The 24,316-nt window shown below is 41.6% G+C and overlaps 1 protein-coding gene across 1 annotated transcript in view; it reads right to left on the reverse strand.

Moving 5' to 3' along the window:
* Window positions 1-14,743, reverse strand: part of HTR1F (5-hydroxytryptamine receptor 1F) — a gene marked incomplete at its 3' end in the record, with an annotated part of 101,568 nt that extends 86,825 nt beyond the window's left edge. Inside the window, exon 1 of the mRNA XM_083855834.1 lies at window positions 14,638-14,743. The remainder of the gene's footprint in view (window positions 1-14,637) is intronic.
* Window positions 14,744-24,316: the final 9,573 nt, after the last annotated feature.

Below are 24,316 nucleotides of genomic sequence, written 5' to 3' on the forward strand. Positions count from 1 at the left end.
TCATTGCCCAGTTTCAACTAGACTTGCAGAGAGATCAAGAGTCCCTTTGCCTTTGATGAAAACAAGCAGATACAAGGCAAGCCCCTGTTAATGGAAAGGCCACAGCATGTGTTCAACATATTATTAGACATTAGAGAATCTGTGTGAGGGAACAGAAGGAGTGAAAATTTTTGTAAGAACAAGAACTCCAGCAAGCAATCTTCCAAAGTGTCACTGCTCAGATAACTTTTTGGGAGTTGCTGTAGTAAGCTCTATGATATAAGTACTTGTAATTGTTTTCTAATTCCAACCTGTGCAGGGCCTCCTGATAATTAAAGTGTCAACGTTTCAGTGATGAAAAGCCACATTGAAAATCAATGTTCAGTTGCCACTGCTGCTTGCAGAGAAGACAGAAAGGTCTTGTGAAGGTCTGCAGAATCAGCTGTGAAAGCTTCTGTCAGCTTGGTGGGAGGGGAGAGCTGTGAAACTGAACCACCATTTGTGAATTCTCATCCTTTAGACTTATGGCTATGGAGAAAATCAGAGGCAGGTCTCTTATGTGGAGGCCTCCAGAACTGCATGTCCTGCTTAAAACTTATTTGCAGGTATTTTGTCTGTTCCTATACCAAGAGAATAGACTGAGTAACCCTGACTCGAAGCTGCAGGGAAGCTCCTCACAGGAAGATCTGTCAGTGTAAGAAATGGCACATCCTTACAGAGCTCAAGTACCTTTCACTGTTCAATGTGGGTTTTATTCCCAGTTCTTTGTTAATCAGGGGAATGCTCCTCACCTTGCTTTATGAGTCAGGACAGTGAGATGCAGGGAGACTAAATGGTGACACCAAGGTCACATATTTTGGCAGAGGATGAAGTTAAACCCAAACCCCCTGAGCTGTGGGCTGGCAGTGACTATGAGAGCTGTAGGAAGGGGCAGCCTTGGTCTCTCCACAGGGTGGAAAGTTCTTCCATGTGCTCTTTGCTCTTCTTCCCTTCTCAAAACAGCTCTCTGATTCCTACTTGCACTTTTCTGACTGTGCTTTGGGCTATCAGGTTTCCCAGAACTGACCATTATGCCATCATTTTTGAAGTGACTTTTGAGTATAACCCAGTGCAAGACTTGGCATTACAAACTTGCTTACAAAAATGTCTTGCTGCTTTCCCTTAGAGCATTCATAAACTATATCCAAAAATACTCCAAAGTAGTTGCTAATAGCCTAGATTGATTCTGACTGCATAAAAGACAAGTAATTTCAAATTATGAAAATTAGCTACTTACATAATTTGATTTATTCTGTTACAGTCTCTGTGAGGATTTAATCATGGTGCCTTATCCCCAGCTCTGCTGCTGCTGAACTGACAGTATATCACAAGTGTGATTCAGAAAGGTCTAGCAAGAATGCTGGGGTGGTATGAGGGAAAAACAGGTAGATGATATAGCAGAAGTTAAGTTTCAGTCTCTGGCTTGTAATTATTCCATCTTTTTCTCATCATCTGTGTTTATCCTATGGCAGTTTGATTTAGCAGCTTCTTTAGGATCATGTTTTATATGTATATTTGCAATCTGATTGCAGCTTTTACCAGAATTCCTGGCTCAGACTTCCTGGACTTTTGCAATCCATGAATGATTTCTCTGCCTTGGAAATGACTTTTCTGTATCCCCACTCCACACGAGCAGGCACTGTCACCAAGTCCAGTCCAGGTCCTGCTTCTTGCTCAGGAAGATGCACCCTGCAGCCACTTTGCAGATGCTGGCATGGAGCACATTCATGAGTCCCTGACAAGGAGAATAAAAGGGTGGTGGTGTCATGTCTGTGTCTGAGACAGCAGCAAGTTGACGGCAGGAAAACCTATTTAAATAAGGAATTAATTCTGTAATCAGACACAGAGCCCCATGGCACAGTCTGTGGCACAGCCTCCTCCCTATCACAGAGAACCTAAATCTGAAAAACAGAGACTGCAGTCGGAATATTTATATCTTCACAATTTATTTGTTAAGGTATTACCTTTGCTCTGATAGGGACCCTTCCACCTCCCACTGGCCTCTGCATTCACTCAGCTAAAACAGGGTAAAAAACAGACAAGCACTTGCACAAAAACCATTGTGACTTGAGCAAGGGGTACTTAGAAATAACCTGGAACCTGAATTTGCAAACAAACCTAAGGGATAAGAATAACTAGCTGGATAACCTTCCAGAAGACAGAAAGATCTTTTGAATCTCCTCTTTAGTTCCTTTAAAGCATTATCATCACTTTGATCTAAATTGAATTGACTCCAAGCCAGTTTATTGCAATGTATGAGCTGCTCCCCTGCAGATGCTGGAGATAAGGCTCTTGTCTGAGAGCTCAGAGTGACACAGTTCTCCCTCAAAGGCACCAAATGAGAGGTGAGAACAGATTCCTGTAGTTCCCTCCACTACAGAGACAGAAGACAAAGTGATTCTCTCTTTCAGGATAGGCCTTAGAGGTAGAGGAAGATGCAAAGAAAGAAAGAAAGGTATTGTTTACTCCTTCTTTTTCCCTCTCTACCCTCAACCAAAACTACCTTCTCTTCCCTGGGTGGGATGTAACTGTGTCTGAGAAGGAGAAGAGCTCTCCCCACAAGGCCCTCTCCACCCCTCCTGGATACTTCCTTGTTGCAATTCAGCTGTTTCTGAGCTGGCAGCAATTGCAGGCAGGGAGAGTCTAAAGAAAGCAGTGGCAAAGTCTTCTTTACTGCAAGCAAGAGCAATACTCCTTGATCATTGATTGCTACAGGTCTTTAAAGGGCAGAACATCCAGCAATTGCATTTGACAGGTGTTGGGCCAGAAGATTTGTAACAGGAAACATGAGGGGTATGATCTGTTCTCATTAGCACAAAAAGAAGTTTTTTGTTTCAGTCAGGACAAACAAGTCTTTTATTTCCTGTCTTCTTTTATTACTTCACCAATTTATGAAATCCTTTATTTTTATTTTCTTAATATCCCTGCAATGCCTTAACTTTTTAGGTCAGTGACTCATACCTACAGCTGCATAAGAGCAAACCTCTTCATATAAATGGCTTAATTTTCAGGCTGACCATGTAATTTTATCATTCTTCAAATGATCTATGCTTCTCTAGATTAAATGAATGAATTTCCAGAAAGTAAATGTGTTTAGTCTCCACAGACAGAACTTTATGTCAGGTTCCTGCCAAAGAAGTCTGCACAATATTGTATCAATAAAAAATGGGAAAGTAAAAATCATTTAGTCACAGGTGTACTACACATTAAGATACAGAAAAGGCATCACTAAATTATGTCATTGCATAAGTAGTTCTCTCAGTAACAGTTAAGGGAACAAACTAGTTGGTCACAACTAAAAAAAGTGCAGCTTTTACGAAAAGAATTGGCAGTAAAAAAATCAGAATTACACTTCTATCTGAAGTTCTGATTAATTGAAGCAGCTCCTGAAGTTTCCAGTGCTCCTTCTGGTATAAATGGTGCTTCATCCTATATGTATTTTCAGCACATCTCTCTGTCTGCCTAACTTTAACTTAGGCTCTATGCTGTCGCATTGAATTTCAGTCCAGATTTCTGTGCCACTTCCACCAAGGTACCTCCCAGATTTATGAGAGAAGTGAAGATATATGTACTGTTCCCTTCCTTCTCAGTTACATGGCTCTTTGATACATGAAAGTCAGATTCCAGCAGACTGATACCTTCAGGCCAGAAAAATGGTTGCTTTGTCATCTTCCTGCATTTAGGTCCATTTTAATTCTGTAGTTTCCCAGATAAATCCTGGCCAAACCTGTTTTCCCGATATTTCATAAAGAGCTTTGCCATGTATGTGGTTTTTCTGATGGAGCAGAGACGAGCAATTTCTAAAAAAGCCTTTGGCTGCTTTGAGCTGATTGGGTGTGTTGCAATGGCCCTGGTAACAGCAGAGGGTCACCAGTTTATCCTCACCACACACCCCAGAAGTCAGTCAGCATCATTACTGTGTTAGCTGAGGAGATGAGAGGCAAACCCCCTGACCTCCTATATTACCCACAGGCAGGGGTTTGCCTCTCCCTCTGAATCAATAAAATGAAAAGAACTGTCACATTTCCAACCTCACAGACTGCAGTGGGATGGACATTCAGTAAAACCCAGGTGATACTGGAGTAGTGGAGACCACACGAGCCTTTAAAGGGAGAGAAGCATCTCTGTGGGTCTGCAGTGGAAAGCATTTGCCAAAGAGAATCAGGACCCATCCCCCTCTTTCTCCATCCTTGCCTCAGGGTATGTCCTAATCAAGCAGACCCAGGCCATTCTTGCAAGTGGATGGAACACAGACCCTGTGCTTCTGGTGTGTTGTTTTTCCCATTTATCCTGTGTTGCATCCACCAGCCTCCACAAACAGGTCTCGACAAGGGAGAATTTAATGGGATTTTCTGCAAACGCATATTGAAAAGGAATGAGGAGTTTGCCAAAAATGTGTTCCTCTCTTCATGTGGACATAAATCCTTTGATTTACTTTCTATACTCTTTGATTCCAGCAGAGGTCAGCTCTGCCTGTGTTGGGGATGGATGAAGCAGTTCAAAGTGTGGGCACCTGCACACCTTGCAACACAAAGCATTGCTTTTTTCCTACTGCCCCTCAGAGCACTAACCTAAACCCATTTCAGGCCCTCCTCCTAAATGAGATAAAAGGGCTTTGAACCAGAGCATCTCTGTCTTCAGGACTGCCATAAAAGCTGGTAAGAGAGCTTTTCGTGCTGCTGCTCTGTGGTTCCAAGCCTGTTTGAGAACAGCCTGTAATGAACAGAAGGAGCAGGGGACTGTGACAGTGGTCCTTGGGGAGGTTAAAATTGTTGCAAGATGAAAAACCCCCAAAGAGAAAGAAGTTATGTCTGGACTGTGCTGTCCAATTACTGAACTGTTAGGGAAACAGAAATACTGCCAACCTGTTGCAACTATCTTCCTCTTCCGCTGTATCAGTATTGTTAAAATACTGATAAAAGGATTGATAAAAACCCCCCAAATCTATGCTCAATAATGTTTGGTAAGGTTTGTTCTGGCAAAAAAGAATTTGAGTGTATCCACAAATAATTTTACTTCTTTAAATGGCACAGTTTTGGTGGATATAAGGTCCACTAAAATGATCAGTTACAGTGGTTCTTTAACTTTGGCTCTTCAGAACACAAGACAATAAACAATTTGAAGCTCTTGAGAACACAAGACAAGAAACATTTTGAAGCTGAAGGCAGAATGTGTTGACAAAACCTCTCTAGTTTAACCACATAACCCTGAAAATGTCCAAGACATGTTTTTATCCTCTCTTCTTTTTTAGAGATTAATTTATTGCTACATTGAGAATTTCTGTTAATTGTCATTAATGATTGACACACTTTACAGACTTTCAAAGCTAGAAATTAATGACTGCTTTTCTGAAATTAGATGTCATGCTTTCAACAGGAATCTTTCATGTAACCAGTGATGTGTGCCATTGAGACAGCAGCTGCTTCTGAAGGATAATATCTAAAAACCCCAAAGAATCTCACTGTAAATCTAATGCCTGGTTTTCCTAAATAATACTTTTCACACTTTTCTGGTACCTTTTTTGAATTTAGCTTCTTAATACTAAAACCCAGATGAATCAGTGCATCTAAGCACCCCTTTTCTTTGTTCTGTTTGGGAGATTTTGTAGATTGAAATGACAAAATGTGGTTTGCTTATTTCTTACATGTAGCTGTATAAAACAAGGAATGAATGCCATTATTCTAACAAACTACCAGGAGAGCCAATAAATAATTTCAGCACACGATCAAGGATAGAGCTAATGAGGAGCAGACTTGACTTGTTACCTGAGAATTGAGAGAAGAAACATAAGCCCACTAGAAAGAGGTGATTAAGGTCACCTTCATAGTGAACTTTCACTCTGTGGGCAGTTGTGCTGCCCAGCTCCAGCCTTCAGGAGTGCCAGATGAATGTTAGGCAAAGCAAGGAAAGCTATTTTTCATTTTAGTTCTTGTTCCTCCTGATGGCATTATCTGTTATAGGTCAAGCAGCTACAGCTGACAGCTTCATAGGTCATCTAAAAACAAGATATACACCCGGCGCTGTTGCTGCTGATTAAAGATCACATATCTAAGTGCAGATGACACTCCTGGCTTTTGGGTGACCACAGTGGATTTGGAATTCCAGTGTGAACAGCACATTGTGTCCCAATACCATGTACACACAGAGCCCAGGCTGTTGTTCATGAGGGAAGTGTGTGTTTACATGGTATTGGGACACAATCTGCCAAAGAGCAAATCATGTTCTGGAAAAGTGACAGCATTTTTAAGGCTCCTATTCTTTGCTGTTACGAGAGGATCTGGGTAGTCCAACACTTACAGGTGCTGGCTGCCACTACAGACAGTTACAAGCAGGCTCCACACTTAATGCCCTCTTTACCTGTCTTTCTTTGGCAGCTGGATCCAAAAATAGGTATTTTGTAGGTCAGACTTGTCTTTACAGAGAGTTCAAAACACACTGACTTTTGTGCCAAAAACTAATGGATGCATCCAGGGCTGCTCATCTTGCTGGTTCATTTTGTCATCTGTCCAGTGGTAACTGCCTTGCCCTGGGCTGAGGAAAGCCTGATCTGCTTTTCCCAAGGAGAAATCTTAGGGTGCCTCTAGGCCATTGACAAAATCTGAAATGCAAACAAAAAACTTAATCCCAAATCGCAAATCTCTGAAACAAACAGAAAAATATGTCTCTCTTGCTGAGAGTTCCCTGCTCCCCAGCTGAAGTGAGGCTGGTGCCCAGAATATTCCTGTTAACTCCATCTAGAGCAGGATGAACAAACAGCTGTGCCCACACTGTGGGGCCTGTAACACAGGGCCATGTGGCTGAAAGACATCATCACTGGGTTTTTTTTGAGATTTTATGGTTCAAAAGACCTAAATTGACATGAGGGCTCAATCAGTGGATTGGTAGTTTGATAGCCTCATATCAAAGAGGGGACAAATTGCACATCCTTGGACATGGCACAAAGGTTTGCGAGCCCTTGAGAGCAGATCTGCTGGAAATGTGCTGGAAAACACTATGCAGCACAGAAAGATCCCAATCTGGATATGGTCCTGGCTGTTGTGCTTATTTGACGTGGTCTCCTCAACAAATCACCTCTAAATCCACATCTGGCTTTTGTCTTGGTTGGTTTTCTGCATAACAGGGTCCAAACAAACTCAAACTGACAATACAGTTTTGATGATCAGGAGATAGGGACTTAACAGCAAATCAGAGAAGTGACAGTGTAGAAACAGATCCTTATTATGACCAGAAAATGGTTGTTTATTCTAGATAGAAACATCCCAAAATATTAATTAAAAAAAAAAAAAAAAAAAAAAAAAAAAAAAAAAAAAAAAAAAAAAAAAGCCAAAACCCCATAATCACACAAGGCTTTGGTCTAGATGAAAAGAAACACATTTTGCCTTTTACGAAACAGCAGGAGCCCTTTTTGCCACTGGCAACTGTCAGTCTTCAGGTAATTTCATAATAAGACCTGCAGTACAGTCTTTGAGAAGAGTGAGACTTGACTGGAAGAAAAAAATTAAAAGCCTTCAGTAAAAAGCAGAGTGAGAAGGAGCTTGATTTACGACCCTAATGTAAAAATTCCTTGTGCGGAAGAGATGGTAATGATGCCATTATGCTGGGCAAGCCCAATACAGAAGATTGTTTATGTAGATACAAGTGTTAGGACAGAATGGAAGTCATTTCCCTAGGAAAGAAATCAACAGCCTTAAATGCATCTTTTACAGAGACCAAAATGCTATTAGAGTCCTAAAGTTTGACTTTCCTGTTTTCTTGAGAGGATAATGATATTATTTGTTTGTTGTCTCTGGTACACTTGAATTTTTTTTCTGTGTCACTAAATAACGTCTGTCATTTTTTGCTCCTGGCTGCTCCTTTGGGTGGCCCCATGTTCATCCCCTCGCTGTTTTAGGGCTGTCACTGGTCCCATTATGGGCACCTGGCTCTGCCTGCCTGTGCTTGGCTGTGTTCCCTCTGTGGGGAGTGCCTGTGCTGGGGTCACCTCAGCCCCCAGTGTGTCCCCATTGCAGAACAGTCCTGCTCTCTCTGTTCCCCACATGCCCAGGTTCAGGATGTGGGTGGCCATGTAGCAGTTTTTTTAAAAGGATTCACCAGTTACATCATCAGAACATGAATCAGCTCTGTGATATTGCTTGGGTGTCATCTCTGCCCGGCCAGTCTTTTCCATGGTTAAATTTGCACTCTTGGTTATTCCTGCCCAGGAGCATCCCTGATACTGGTTCTATTCAGCTGCATTTTTTAAGATAGTCTTTAATTTTAACTCAGTTGTTCCATCCATTTGTGTTCCTCCCCAACCTTTCATCACCTGCATGTTACCAACTTTACAGGTTATTCCCTCAGCTCAACCGTTAATGAATAATTAAACACTAATTTTTATTAAACTATTAATTAAAACATTTCAGGGTACCCAAGAGAGTCTCCTGAACAATCACAAGTGGTGTAAGGTTTATAACTTGACAATAGTTGTTATAATGAGCTATTTTTGATTAAAGCTTTCCAGACAATGGTACATACTCCTAGTATTTTCAACCAAAACACATTTATTGCTTTGTCTCTGTGGCACTGTTAAAAGCTTGCGCTGTATTTACCAGGATTTATTATAACACAAATTAGAGGAAGATACTATGATAACTGACTGGGCTGCATCTCTAAGTAATATTGATGAGGTCCAAGTTGGTTTACATCCTTCAGCAGGTGAGTTACCAATAAACCATGGCCTAAAATCTCTCCCCAAGATCATATTTTGATCACAGCCCTCCCTCTTTCAGTTGTATCTGCTGGTTTCAGAGCACCCCCTTCTCATCAGTGACTCAGTGAGCCACAGTCATCTCAGCGAGGTGACAAACTTGTACTCCGTGGGCTCCACCACTGCCTACTGCAGTGGTTTCTCCAAGCCAGGCTCATCTTTTATAATCTAGCACAAAGCTAAGGATAAGAAAATGAGTATTGATAGCTACTTCTCCCCTCCCCCCATATTAAATTAAGAGATAATCTTAGGCTTAATGCAAATAAACTGGATGGATTTAATGCTATCAAATCAACTGTGCTAGGTAAAAAAAAAAAAAAAAAAGAAAAAAAAAGGAATGTATTTCTTTCCTCCTAGAGGAAGGATCACTCTTATACAGTGAAAGATCCAATTACAGCCCAAATGTATGCACCTAGAGACTAACTAATGTGGTTATACAGATAAATCATCTGCACTTAAGACTGGAAAATGCTTGTTTTGATGCATTACAGCCACCCTCCAGCAAGTGTCATGCACAGTGGCTCCTGGATTCAGGCAAAAACAACAGCCCAAAGGATTATTGCTGCCCACACAGGAAGTTTTCCAGGCAGGGCAGTGTCAGTGGTTCCATGTGAGTGCAATCAGCAGCAACCCAGCAAGTCAAAACCCAGGAAATTCAAACAGAGGAGGATGAGGACGGGTGGTCTGCCTGAAACCTAACTGCTGTGAGGCAAGAAAAAACAGCAGGACTGGGAGGACAGGAGATTCAAGGTGATGCTGAAGTCATGTTCTGCTGTGGTCCTAGAGTGATTCACCGAACAGTGTGTCCTCTATTAGAGGGAGGGAATGATGAGCAGGAACATTTGGCATTCCAGTCCATGAAAAGACCCAAGCCAACTGTCCTGCTCTACTCACTCAGCTGCTGCAGGAACCAGACAGTTCTAGGAAGAAAGGAAAAGGAATGGAACTTAGCTAAAATGAACTTTTATTTCCACTGCTGTGAAAAAGGGGAAAGGGGATTCTGACTTTTGTCATTTTGCCTGTAATTGTTATTGCAGACACGACTGTGTTACAGGTACATAATTTAATACTCTCAAATTCTATTTTGAAGGTCAAAGTGTTCTAACATAGTCATATTTTTGATTGTGACTTACAGCAGCAGAGTTTGGAAGTTCTCCTCAAGTCAGGAGAAGCTGCCAAATGAAACCACACTTCAATAGGTATAAAGTACCCTTTGGCAGATTTCCACCAAATTATGATCCCCTCTCGTTACTGCACAAGCATTTCTGGGTGAGGTAGCCAGTTCCAACTCTTCCCACCCAAAAATGTCAAAAATCTATGTACTAGATCAGACATTTCTGTGATTCTTAGTTTTCATTTCTGCTTTCCATTCCTCTTTCTCCAGCAGGTCATCGTCGCAAAATTGCTTCATAATTCGCCACAACTTCTTGTTCATTCACATGGATTTTGTTTTTTTGTATCATGGATTTTGTACTGTAGACAAATACACTTGATATTTGCATTGATAGTTGTGTCTCCACAGAACTGTTCTGTGTGCTTGTGTACATATGTAAGCACAGACACCTACTTATTTATGCAAGTAGGCAGCTAAATCACCTTGGCCCATCTTTGCACCTCACAGGCAGCTCAATATCAGGATTGTCACTCGGCAATCCAATGTTCCCTGTGGCAGAGAATGACTTTTTAACAGTTGGGCACTTAGGGCTTAACTGTTGTGTTTGTGCATGAGCCAGCTGACTGGCTGATTCTTTTTGGATGTTTTCACCATCAAACCATTCTGTTTTTGACAATCGACACAAATCCAGTTCAGTCAAAGCCTGAAAAGGTAACACTGCCATTTAACATAGTGAAAGAATGGTTTCTTACAAAATACACTGAATTAGGCACAAGATTCTAGGAACAAATAAGAAAACCCCAAAAACATAGGCAGCCATTTTTTTCACTTTGACAAGCCTTGTCTTAAATTTGGGGGTGCTTGCCATTCAAAACTTTCAAAGGTCATGTTGCATTTAACAAGAAGAAACAATACTTAAACATAGTCAACAAGGCTACTTTTCTCATATACTGATAGAGTTTTTCCAATCTTCCCATTTTTTAGAGGAGCCAGTGATGTGGGAGTCTTTAGGTTGGACTTTTCACAGGGCTGAGCTGATGCTTCATGGCAGAGCAAGCCTATTTAAAATCAGCCATCCTACTTTTAGTTTTGGGCTCTTGACCTCTCCCCTACAGCAAACCTGCAAATGTACACACAGGGATACACAGCTGTAGGAGGCAAACCCAGTTTCATAACTCTTCCATTTCCAAGCAAGCTTCCCAAATTACCATGTGACACACTCCCACTGCAGGCAAGGCAAACTCAAAAGTGTTTAGTCAATTCTTAGGATGTCTAGGTCTGCATATTTCACTGTACCCCTATGTGCTTTCCTTCCTCCAGTAACTGCAGAACCGAGGACCCAAAGAGAATGTGGAGGAAATGACCTCCAATTCCATTTTCTTACTCCAGCATTAATTTTTAAGATGAACCATCAAAAAAATAACGCTTGAAATTCAATGTATATAATATACCTCCCCAATATTTTCTGAAATGTGCCCTGGTTTTAATTAAAATGTGAATTGCATAGGCAGAAGGACTTGTTTCTCTGCCAGGAGCAAATCTCCAGCCATGGACATCAAATGCCCATGGAAAAAATACTTTGTTCTTTTCATGCACTGAAACTTCCCCAACTTTATTACATTTGGAAACATAATGTAATAGCAGAAGGCAACATTTTGTCTGACATATATAATTAGTTTACAAAAAAATACAACCAGGGGACACATTTTTGATAGAACCACTTTTTTTTTTTTTTTTTTTTTTTTTTTCCACACAATAGTTGCAGGATAATGGATCACATTGATCCTTTTTGCTAAATGGTATGACAAAGAAAATGAGCATTTGTATAAAAATGCCATAACAGCTGAAGTTTGAATTAGGGAGTCTGTAACCTTTGCTTGTGCTCATAAATTACCCTGCAGATGAGAGTGTGACATTAGAAAAAAAATAAAAAAAAAAAAAAGAGAAAGGCATCCAAAGCCAAGAGATGAAACCCATCAAATACTGAAATGCTTTATGCATGTGTGTACCCAATGTTAATCACTTCAGATCCTATAGTACAAATTGCCTTCAGCAGTTTCTAAAGTTATATCACAGGTTAAATGGACACCCACAGATAGAGATTAGTCATTTAAAAGACAAAGGTATAAAAACTGATTTCAATTTCAGCTAAAGCTATCTTTAAGTCAGTTTTTCATGCATTTTGAAGCTGTGCCTTTTTCCCCTTTTCTGGGTGGGGGGTTAATAGTAGGGCAAAACACTGAATCTGGCATCATATAAGGCATTTTTTCCAGTAAACACCTTAGAGAAAATTGGGGCAAAAAGGTGTTACTCTTTCAAATAAATCAAATAAATTCAGTCATTGCTTTTAACAGCTGTGCATCAGTATGTCATTAAAAATACCTGAATTTTAATTACTTATGCTCTCTCACACACTAGAATAGTGGTATGTCACCCTAAGATGTGGAATTAGCACAAAATAATGCAAGCACCTGAGAGATGTCCTGTAACCCCAGCTCAAGAGGAATCTCAGTATTGAAAAGTCAGATTCTACATGCAGTGGGTGCCTCCTGCCTGACTGTATTCTGTCAGCCTGGATGAAAAAACAGGCAATTTGGAGCTCTCAGAGAAGGAAGGAGGAGGAATCGTGCAAGGAAACTTGCTTATTTGCAGGTTTCACTGAGAGCTGTGGAGTCCAAAACTTCTGGGAATAATAGCAATAACAATAACCTCCAAAACAATGAAGGCTTGATTAATTTCCTCTTAAAAAAGCAGACTTTTAGGTAAGTCAGAAATCCTATTTCAGATACTGTATTAACTTTTCACAGCAGCTTGGAGCTGATTACCTTTTCCCCTCCTTTAACATTCCAAGTGCTTCAGTCTCCACAATCAAAAAGAAAAAACTTCCAGATATTTATGACAGGCTTGGTGGAAATCTGGACTTTGCAGAAATCCCATCAAAGACAGAAGGCATGAATGGTAATTGGGAAGAGGCTGGGGGACCACCAAGAGCAGTTTACTCACAGTACCTTAAAACAACCCCAGTCAAAGGCTGTACTTTTCCAAGTGTTCAGAAAACAATCCTCGGAGTTACTAATGCTCTGAGCATTCCTGCTAACCAATCACTTAACCCCTTGTAGTCCCATGTGTAGGAGAAACAATCACTCCTAATTCCATATTCCTGTTTCATGCCACACTGCAAGAAGTGAAGCGTGCAGCACACAGCAGTTTGTATGATCATAAACAAAATAAAATTTTTCAGCCCTTAAGCAAAGTCCTTGTCTCTTGGGTCAACAGATCTTAGAATTTAGCAGACCAAATTAACCAGCAAATGCATGTTTTATCTCATTTTTAACACTAATAAGATAAATGATGGATGAACACAAGTTTTCCAAAGATTAATTTAGATACAGACGTGATCACAGCAGGCAGCAGTTCAGAGCAGAAGCTGTGCCAAGTGCACGTGAGGTCCTGCCTCTCCTCTTTGGCTACTGAGACTCATTCCCAAGGTAATATTCCTAAAATATATGCCCAACAGCAAATATTATAAATCCCTCTTCCTTTTTGCTTCCCCCTGCATTGTTTGTAGTCCTCTGTGGCTTGAAACCTCAACTCCCTGCACTTGGACAGTATCAGGTGTGTGCCTGTGCAGGTGAATATTCTCATGCATGTATGGGTAGGCAGATCAATACATGATTGACTTCTCAGAAAGGAAAGAAACAAAATCAATGAAGAGCAACAGAGTCTACCCATAGCTAAGTTTTTCCCAAGTCAGACTTGGGAGTTTAGCCCATATTTTACAGCAAAGTTCAGGTCAGTAATTTTTACCACCTATGCAACTGATGCTCTCATTTTCTATTATTTGATGAGAATAAGGCAGTCTTTTCTCTGTATACATTGATTTTTTAAAAAAACTAACCTCTAAATTTTATTTTCCTCAGGTAAATATCTGCTGGATTAATATTCCTAGAAGAAGAATAGTTTATAGTAGCAAGCATAAGTATCTGTGGAATTACAATACCTAACAAAGCAAAGACATATAATTTCCTAAAGTTGGTTTCCATAATGTGCAGAAAGCCTGAGGTCGTCCAGTCTCATAAAGCATTCAACCAATACAGGGACTGGATAAAATGAATATCCTCTCAAACAAAAGCCCTCTGGATTAAGAAGATTAATGTACAAATTGTGTGACCTGTACAAACGAGAGCATGCTTCTATCCCTGAAAAGGCAACTCAATACTTACAGGGCTAAGAAACACTTGGTTTGGTTTAGATGATCTCTTGGCAGAATCCACAAGTTGAATTAGGATGAAAGCAGAAGACAGTTCACTTGTTAACATCATAAACTAAAGAGATCCAAAGCCCAGTTGGAATCTCAGCTGTGAATGCCAGCACACAAAATCCGTCAGCCCACAGGACTGCATGTGTGTAGTACACACACATCTTGGCTGTGTTACCAGCAAAAATTAAAGGAAAAGCAAACTCAAGAGGATGCTGCCACAGGAAATCTCATCTCTGTTCAGGTTGGATAAAGCAAGTAAACATATTCACAAGGCTGGCATGAACTAGGAACATTTTCCTTCTTCAGTCCAACTTTAGGAAAAAGCAGAAACGGAGTCCTCCTCTCTTCCAAACCCCAATATTTCAAGTTCTCTGGCAGCACAAGATCAGATAATTAACAAAAACCAAAAGATGACGAAATGAAGCCAGATAAATAATAAATATCTACATATATATATACACACAGCAAGCAAGATAATGAAAAGTTAGCTAGATTTACCGTTTTAATTATCCAAGTGGGTGGTTTGTTTGGGTTTGGGGTTGTTTTTGTGTGTGTGGGGGGGAAAACGTCAGGAGCTGTTTTCACGAGGATCCGTCCATACGCATCCGCACCGCGGCAGGCGCCGGTCCCGGAGAGCGAAGCCACGTCCGCCGCAGCCAGAGCTGCCCCCGCCAAAAAAAAGAGACGAGAGAAGGCGGGGAAGGGCGGGGAAGCGGCAGCCAGGAGGAGAAACTCCGGCACCGCCCCGAGCGGCGCTCCCTGCCCGGCGCTGCGGCCGCGGCGGCTCCGCGCTCCCGCAACTTGCGCGGGGCGGGCGGGATGCCCGGCGGGATGATGGCAGGATGATATCAGGATGCCAGCAGGATGCCCGGCGTGCTCCGCCCGCGCTCCCGGGATGCGCCCACCCGCAGCCCCGGAGCGATGCTGACCCTGCGCTTGTGCCGCCCCCGCCGCTCCGGGGCTGGGAGGGGCCACACCAGCCCTCTGGATGTAAGGGAAGGGGGGCTGGTGTATCCTAAATTGGGTGGAAAGGCTGCTGCCCGGAGCGGGGATGAAGGGGAAGGTGTGTTTGAAGCGCCCGAGTTGTGTGGGATTTGGGATCTGCACAGGTGCGCGCTCAGGGGTGAGGCTGGTAACCTCCCCCGAAATGTCACCGCCGGGTGTCAGGAAGGGATGCCAGGTGTAAAGTGGTGCAGAGGTGGACAAGCATGTGCTCGGTTCTTCTGCAGGGAAACAGCGCAGCTGTCGGAGCCAGCCGGACCTGGAGTGGGCGATACTTCCCGAGGAGCTCAGACACGCCGGGAGCTGTGACCCGCTGGCCCCGGGCTGAGCCCCGGCTCTTCAGCGCCCACCAACACCCGCACACACACTCGGCGCCTTCTCCCTCCTCCCTCTCGGCACTCAGCGCCAGGACTCAGACTCAAACACCTCTCGGTGGTTGTTTCCAGCCCATGATCTGGGAGGGCTGAGTGCCACGCTGACAACCTGTTTGCAGGCAGTGATTTGAACTCCTCTTTACACACTTTTTGCTGTTCCCTTCCCATGTGCACATTTTATCTTGGTGTCAAATAACCCAGAGTGCTACTCAGTGCCTTTCTTTTAGCTCATGATGTTTATTGTTTGCCTGGACCTCCCTTTATACGAGTTCTTGTTTCTGATGCAAACCCAAAATGTGTTTCAGTGAAACCAGCCCCTACATCCAGTTGCAAATATTTATTCCACAAAAGCTTAAAAGAGTTGATAGTACTCGAAGGTAATTTCTAATGTTGTTTACTAAGAAAAGCAAAGCCTTTAAAGACAGAAGTTCTAAGAACTACCTGCATCACTGTAGCTTCACCAGTCTAGTTAGGGGCAGTTTCCATGGGTCATTTGGTGCCTGCCAGGTGCTGAACTTGCTGCTTAGGACCTGTCTTCAGCAGGATTTTTAAGTTCCAGTTTTCTATGAGCTGAACACTGTTTTTCCTTTTGCAGGTTTTGGCAGTAGTGAATACCATCTCCTCTCTCAGCTACATGCATCACTGGCTATAGTCTGAATTAATGTATTATGCCACAAGTGACCTTAGAAACGGCAGAAATAAGAGCAAAACATTCCTGCTCTGTCCATTGCTCCTGACCAGTAAGAGTCAACTGTTTATGATTAATCTCTGCACTGTAGTCTGCATCTGGTGTTAGATTGATGCCGTTACACTCAGTCCAGCAGGAATGTGAAAAGTGCCTCTCTAGAACTGACAATTTAGCGTATTATTTTTCTGCTGTGTCTGTAAACCTTTAAAACATGTTTTCTCCTAGGGAAAACTGCCTGAGTGACATTGATGGTGTCAGAAACTCTCTAGTAATTCCCAAAACAGTATGCAAGGGCATTGGATGTCACAGTGAGAGCAAGCAGTTTCTCCATCTCCTTCAAACATCTCCTTAGGACCTCTTGCTTCCTGTGGTGTTTGCTAAGAGTTTGCTCGTTGTTATTTTGTGTGCTGTTTTGGTTTCAAACTGTGGCTCATCCTCAGATTGTGCCCTGCTCAGTGCAGTGACATCTTGTTCAGCTGCTGTGCCTCACAGAAACAGATTTGATGGTAGCAAGGGGCTTTTCTGTTTTGATCATATCAGGTAGCAATTTAAAGCTTATTTTTCTGAGCCAATTTTTTGTCATTGTCTTTTACACAGGACTGGTCGTGCTGGGACAGGCAGAAATTCTTTCTGAGTCTGTTGTTTTCTCCCTGAGGAGAGCTGACAGTGGGTACTTAGGAAAAAAGTACAAGACCTGGGCAAATACAGGGAGATTCTTGTCCTGGAACAGTCTCTCATCTGGATGAATCTTAGGCAATGAAGGTTTGAAGTACTACCCGTGCCTTTGTATCTAACCACCTTGAGGGATCTGTTTTCAAAGAGTGTCTACAGGTGGTTTTTGAACACATTTCTGCTTTTGGTATCTACTCTGTCATTCCAGCAAGGCATTGTACAGCACATGTAGCCACAGGGCTTATGGAAAAGTATTTCTTGATTGTTTTAAACTTCTTTAAAAAAATATGTTGAACTGAAAGTCAAGAAGTGGTGGGAAAGTTTTAAGTGATATTTGTGTTAGTTTAGATAAAGTTATTTAATCTCCTCAATGAAATTAAAAATAATAATAATAAAAAAACCAGAAATGGGTAATTGAACTGGAAACAGCTTCATGAAGAATTTATTTGGGAAAGAATGTCCACACATCCTATGTACTTAAATCTCAAGCTTTCTGAGACAGTCTTTTTGCCCTGAATTTGAAGGACACCTGCTGCATTAAAGTCTTGATTCTGGACTCAGGCTCTAAGACATTATGACATTAAAATGGTAATAATGGATTATTTGAATGGTAAATAAAAAGAAAATTAAAAAATGATATGATGACTGTATGTCATCCCTGTGGAGGCTCTTTCCCTTTCTGGGATGTTTTTTCCAGGAATGTTAAGGAGCTTTAGTTGTTTCCTTTAGTTGCTTCTTCATCTTTTCCCATTCACTTAGGTGGATCAGATGGCAGAGGTTTGCTTGCAGAAGCCTTCTCTCTCTTCTTGAGTTGTAACTGCAGGTCTGGAGGTTAATCAGATTTGGATGCTGGAGTTTTTTCTCTCCTGTTCTTCCTCCTTACCTCTCATATTACCTCCTTATGTCTGCTGATAGCAGCTGTGACAGATGGACAAAGGGAAGTTTTAGTGTGGTTTTTACAGTTGTGACACCCTCCATCAGATCCCCTCTGAATATATTTGCTTTCTGGGGAGTGGAGAAGAGGCCCTGAACACATTTGTGGGGATACAACCAAAGACACCAAACAGAAGATAAAACAGTTTGAACTGATGTAAGAAATTAATGTAGCAGATACTGCTGTCAGAAAAATTTCCTCCCACTGGGTTTATGAAAGGCAAGTATAAAAGTTGCTGTTTAGTCTCTAGGGCCACACTGTCTTGTGCAAGAAGCTCCTCCTTGGCAGTAGTTTATTAAGGCAATAACTCAGCATTGCAGGGGATGCATGTCCTCTTTTGATTGTTACTGCTGTGCTCTTAGAAGAGTTCTAGCTGACCATTTCCCCCTGCTTTTAAATCCCTCTACTCTTTTTCTTTCCTTTCTACTTTACCATAAACACCTCCAGATTTGGGATAAACTATGCCATGCAGACACCAGGTTAGCTTCAGTTAGATGACAGGGGTTATGATGTTGTTATTTACATTAGGATGTCTGCAGAGGTGAGAGTTGACTCTGCACAGCCACCATGTGCTGTGGTGTGCCCTTAACGAGGGTCAGGGGTCAGAGGGGACACACCATGTGCAGTTTGCAATACCAGGTGCTCAACATCTCTGAAAATCAGACCATTTGTTTGCATCCTTTAATTAAAGTGCTCCTAGCTGACTTAAAGGCTGATTATTAAGCAAGAATGAAGACTGCTGCTTAGGAAAACAGATTATCATTTTTGCTTAATGAAATGTGTGTGTCTCTTTGCTATCTATCTAAGAGGGGGAGAAACGTGAGGATGTTTGTTCCCTGTAAATAATATTTACACTCCACGTATTCAAACCTGCTCTGATCACAGAGAACAAGGCATTAAGCTCAAGGGTGCCCTCCAACACATTTAGCAGGGACAGAGTGTGGTGTGTTACTCTTGAAAGAAAACTGGAGAAGCTAAGGCTGCCCCTTGGAAAAAAGGAAATGCCACACCTATCCTGTCAGATGCTGGGAAAGAAGATGCACAGCACCTGGTGACTGAAGAAAAGGACTGGAATTTTAAAAAGCATGAATGTTGCCTCACAATGGACAGGGAAAGCAGAATGCAGTGAGAAAGCACTCAAAAGAAAAGCATGGGTCTTACTGTTACCAGAAAAATTCATTAGAGTTTTCAGAAATGTTGGAACTGGATATAATACACAGCTGAGAGGGAGGACAAGGATGCTTATATCCTAATTTATTGTGCCAGCAAGAAGTTTATTACCTCTTTCTTAGATTTAGTAACTTCCATTCCAGTTGTCCACTGGGACTTTGGTGGCTTTCTTCATGCCAGCATATATCAGAGTGTATATTCATGTACTGGAAAGAGCTACAGAAGCTGACAGAATCCCTGTACTTTCCTCCTTCTTTCAAAAGGGAGAATGTCCTCCATCTTTCACATATATTTCTAAAGTTCAGATTCTATGAAATGCAGTTATTTATCCAAAGTGATAAGTGCTTAAGAGTTAGGTGGATATGACAGCCCTGAGTTGACATGGTGGTTTTTGGTCAAAGGTTGGACTCAATGACATTTCCAAACTTAGTGATTCTATGATTTTACGATATCTGTTTCTAATTATAACAAGGAACATAGAAAAAAAAATAGATGAGAGCCACTAGAAATCTTGATAATTTTCACTGCTCAATTACTGGCTAGCCACATTTAACAGATGACTTATTCAGACAGATTGTTGTCTCTGGGAATGCATGTTTTTTATCTTCTGAAAGTTGTATTTTCCACTTGGCTGGGTGCTGCTGTTCTGTCAGCTGCTGTGATCACGTTTGCACACATGCACACACACACACACACAACCACACAGATTCTGGAATCAGGGCAACATCCAGTCAACTGGAAAAGGAAATGGGAAAATTTCTAATTACAGAGCAAAATGGTGTACAATATCCTGATAGCTACTGTAATAGTGCCCTTACAGCACATCATTAAACTCATTTAAATTCTATCATTTGATGAAGAGGCAAAAAAAAAAAAAAAAAAAAAAAAAAAAAAAAAAAAAATCCCAAACACATTCTAATGTTAAAACACTCCTTCCCTTTGGATAGTTCAGGACCATTTTGTTCAGACTCCTGCCTAGAAAACCCAGAACTTCATTCCCTCCAATAAGCTACCAGAATAATTTTGATAAGAAGCACTCTGGTCTCTGCCCAAGGGTATTGACCAGTTACTGGGCTGATTTTGTTCTGATTCAGAATCTACTGAAGGTTTGCTGAAGTCTGTGGGGCTCAGTTGCTTTCACTGAGAATGAGAGTCTTTGTCATATTCAAGATAGTTTTAAAACTAATAAGAACTTGCTGAAGGGAATAACTGCCTCCAACTGATGTAAAAAAAGCAGGTCTAACAATGCAAATGTTAAGAGTACTTAAATCTGTTTTCTTCAGTAAAGAAAAAGTCATCTATATCAGTCATCAGGAATGACAGAGGAGGTTTCTACACAACCTTATTCAAAATGAACCTAGGATCTGTGCTGGAGAAGAATCAGAAAAAGACAGCCAAACAGCAGAGGAGTAATAAAGCAAGCCTTCCAAAGTGGTTAAATTGTGTGCATACATTTATATTTCAGTGCTGTCAAGTCTAGCATCCCTTGCTCTAAGCTTTTTTTACACTTTTCATGGACATCTGTCATGATTTTGACTGAATGAGACCAACATGACATTTTGCACAGCTAGATCAATATTTGCCACTGTTTGCTTCAGCCAAGTGCTGACTGCCACGAAGACTGTGGGACTTCTTATTTAAACATTTTCTTCTCCCCTTCCCTTACCCTTCTTAATTCAGTATATTGGGTTTGCATGACCAGGTTCTGATGGTGGGGGTCTGCAGGGGCTGCTAGAAGCTTTGCACAGAAACAGAACTAGTGTTCAACAGAACTTGTGCATGGTGGCTCCAAGACAGACTCACTGCTGGCCAAGGCCAAGCCCCTCAGGGATGGTGGAACAGCCTCTGGGATTTAAGAAGGAGAAGGAGGAAAACTTGCACAACAACCTGTGGTTGGAGAGAGGGGTGAGAAGGGAAGAAACAGCTCTGCAGACACCCAGGTCAGTGGAAAGTGAGGGGCAGGAGGTGCTCCACACCCCAGAGCTGAGATTCCCCTGCAGCCCATGGAGGATCCCACAGTGGATCTGGATATTTAAATGTAACTTTGTTAGTGGATGCCTGAAATAAGGCTGTGACCCCATGGGAAGCCCACCCTGGAGTGGGCCCTGTGGAGAGAGGAGCCCACACTGGAGCAGGTTTGCTGGCAGAACTCCTGAGTCCATGGGGTTTCCACACTGGAGCAGTTCATGAGCAGCTGCAGCCCAGGGGAACTTGCTGAAATTTGTGGAGAATGTCTTCCATGGGAAAGACCCCACTCTGGGGCAGGGGAAGGGTGTGAGGAGCCCTCCCTGAGGAGGAAGGAGCAGCAGAGACAATGTGTGAGGAACTGAGCACAGCCCCTCTACCCCTGTGCTGCAGGTGGGGAGGAGGGAGAGAAAATTGTGAGTGAAGTTGAGCCTGAGAAAAAGGACTTTGGTGGGTAATAAAACCATTTCCCCAAGTCAAATCTGTTTTGCTGGTGAGTGACCTTTCCCTTTTCTTGTACTGACCTATCAGCCTTTTGATATATTTTCTCTGTGTTTTCCAGCTGAGAAGGGGAATGATAGACCAGCTTCCATGGGCACCTGGTGTCAGCCCACCACATCCAGAAAGATATTAAAAAATTTCCAACCCAGCTTGGCACTAAATAGCTTCTACTACTTCTCTTCACGAAATCCTTGTCTATGGTTGGTTCTGATTGACTGAAAAATAAATAGCTCACACAAGAGAGAAAACATTTAATAGAAGTTAAAATTATTAGATTTGCTCAGGTATCTCTGAGTCTTTTTGTTTTCTTGTGCTTTGATTAATATTTTGAAAATTGCATTGGAAAATAAATAGCCTAGGGACATATTTATTGCAAAGGTTTTGAATTTTCCATTATGAAACAGCTTGACTGTGTTGCTCTTAAACAGACTGAGCTCAGGTGAGGAAATGGAAGAATAAATGAGACAAATATTCTAATGACTTCTAAATAAATGCATCTTTCCATGACAGTGTTTGCTTTTAAAGATCTCACTCTCTGAAATAGCATCTTGCATCATTAGTGAGTAGTGTATAGCTCGCTTATTGTTCATCTTTTTCTGTGCAAAAGCTTGCTGCATTTGCTTTGAATACAGACTATGGAATCAATGTGTTTGAGATTTTAAAAGTCTCTGTTTTCTAAAAAGCAGCTTTGTCACCAAGCTATATCTCTCAAAATGTGTAAGATCTTTTTTTTCCCCCTCAGTTTTTTGACTTGTAAAAATGTAAATCAAATTTTAGGACCCTCCCCCACTTATCTATCTACATGTTTTCCTCCATCTCTGAAAAACATACTCTTTTCAAGTTCAGATGTGTTTCAATCTGTAAAAACTCCTGCTGCAAGAATATAGGTAAAGCTTTGTGGTGGGTTTTTTTTTAACATAAATCACTAGATGATGGCTTTATTTTTCAAGAGATATTTAAATGAGACTTTGTAAGTGATGATGAGATTGTCATGGGGAAGGAGTAGTGCAGAGCAGTTTCAAAACAACAAAAAAAGTGAACGTAGATTTATATTGATGGGCTGCATGTTGGATGAGACCCCCAAGACCTGAGGCTGATAAAGTTCATGGTCATTCACTACATCCAGCCTTCCAGTTATCTAAAATGGAGGGAAAACTTCTAAGAATGGCTGCTTCCACCAAAGACAAGAAGACTGAGGAAGTTACTGACAGTTGTGCTTTTGCCATGAAAAACTTTAGCTAATTGTCCCATTGTTTCCCAATGGAAAACTACGTCTGTTAAGTTTTCTGCCTGGCCTTAATCATCCCTGTGCTTCCTCCTTTCTTTATTTTTTTATTTTTTTCTGAGAGATGCAAGGCTCTCTCTGTCACTATGGAGCTTTGAACATTTTTCTTTCATACATTTCCTGGGAACATCCACTGTCTACATACGTTTTCTATCCTTCCATTTGTGTTTTTCTGTCTCTTCTACCTTGCAAATCCTTGCCTGCCTCCAAAGCTATTAGACCTTCACCTGCTCCCTCATAGAGAAAGATGCCTTCTGATCATGTTCTTTCCTCTGATTCCTGTGTTGTGCATGCTTTTTGTTTTTTCAGTCTTTAATCTGCTCCTCCTCTAACAAAAACCTTTGGTCTTAACATTTAATAGGGAAGATCTTTCAAAATCGTTTTCATACCCTTAGGGTAGGTCTTGCTTCTTACTCCTGTTTTGTCTTAAGAGTAGCCTAGAATCTTTATGAGGAATAGTAAAATATCATTAGGACATCTGTCACATCCATAATCTTGAGATTTATTTGATATAGGAGTGACCAGTGTCTTGCTAGTTTGCTCCTGACATCATCTGTGTGGAGCTCAGCTACTGCTTTCCTTGAACTTTAATCCTTCTTGGTTTGCATTACTTTTTATGAAACTATCTTTGTGAGGAACAAAGGAAGTCTTATCTGAAAACCAAGATTCTTCCTTTGTGTTTTTTCTGAACTTTTAGGCACACACACACATATGTATATGTATATGTGTGTATATATATATATGTGTATATATATATATATATATATATATATATATATATAATGAACATGAGAACATCATTCACCAGTCTTATGGAAGGTGTTTATGAGGGAAAGCACTTGAAGTCAATAATAAAACACATCCAAAACTATAAACACGTTACTTTGAGTTCACAAATGTACCTGTTGATCTGCTTTGCAGACTAGGTGGAGCTTTAGGCCGGGATCCAGCTGACTTTGTTTGCAATTGGATCCAGCTGACTTTGTTATCAGATCCAGGTGGGAAATGGGTGATTTCCATAAAGCAGCACAAACAAGGAGTTGGGTTTGCTTGTTGGAGGAGGTGGGTGGGGAGAGCCTGAGCTGCTTTCAGCCTGCCTGGGCTGTGGGGCCTCTCTGCTTCAGCACTAGGGCGTATCCTGAAAAGTAACACCTTAGTGGCAACTCTAGGTCCTCTGGGTAAGTTGTCTGTTTGTTTTGGTGCTCTGCAGCTGCAAGTTTAGTTATGGGAAGAGAAGAAGATGGGAGTTTGGAGCTGGCACCTGAAGTGGCACATTCAGGCTGCAGACAAAGGATTAGGTCTGGTGGATGCTGGGGAAAAGGTGACCTCACAGAGTGTCTCTAATCTACCTCAGCAGAGTTACGGTTTATAGCTGATACATTTTTATTTTGTTCAGCTTAAGGACAGATTAATGTAGCACCTGGTTCCCCTATGTGGAGGGCATCACCCTTAGGGATGGGCTCCAGCCTCACTGTGTGCTGCCTCAGGGGCCTCTTGGGTGAGCAGTCTTGTCTTTGCTGATCATCTCCACGCCACCTTTGCCTGACTCTTGGGGTTGTTTCAAGAACCCCCTCTCGGGGTTGTTT

This window comes from Zosterops lateralis, assembly GCF_965231275.1.
Source record: "Zosterops lateralis genome assembly, chromosome: 2".
In the NCBI taxonomy this organism is placed as follows: Eukaryota; Metazoa; Chordata; class Aves; order Passeriformes; family Zosteropidae; genus Zosterops; species Zosterops lateralis.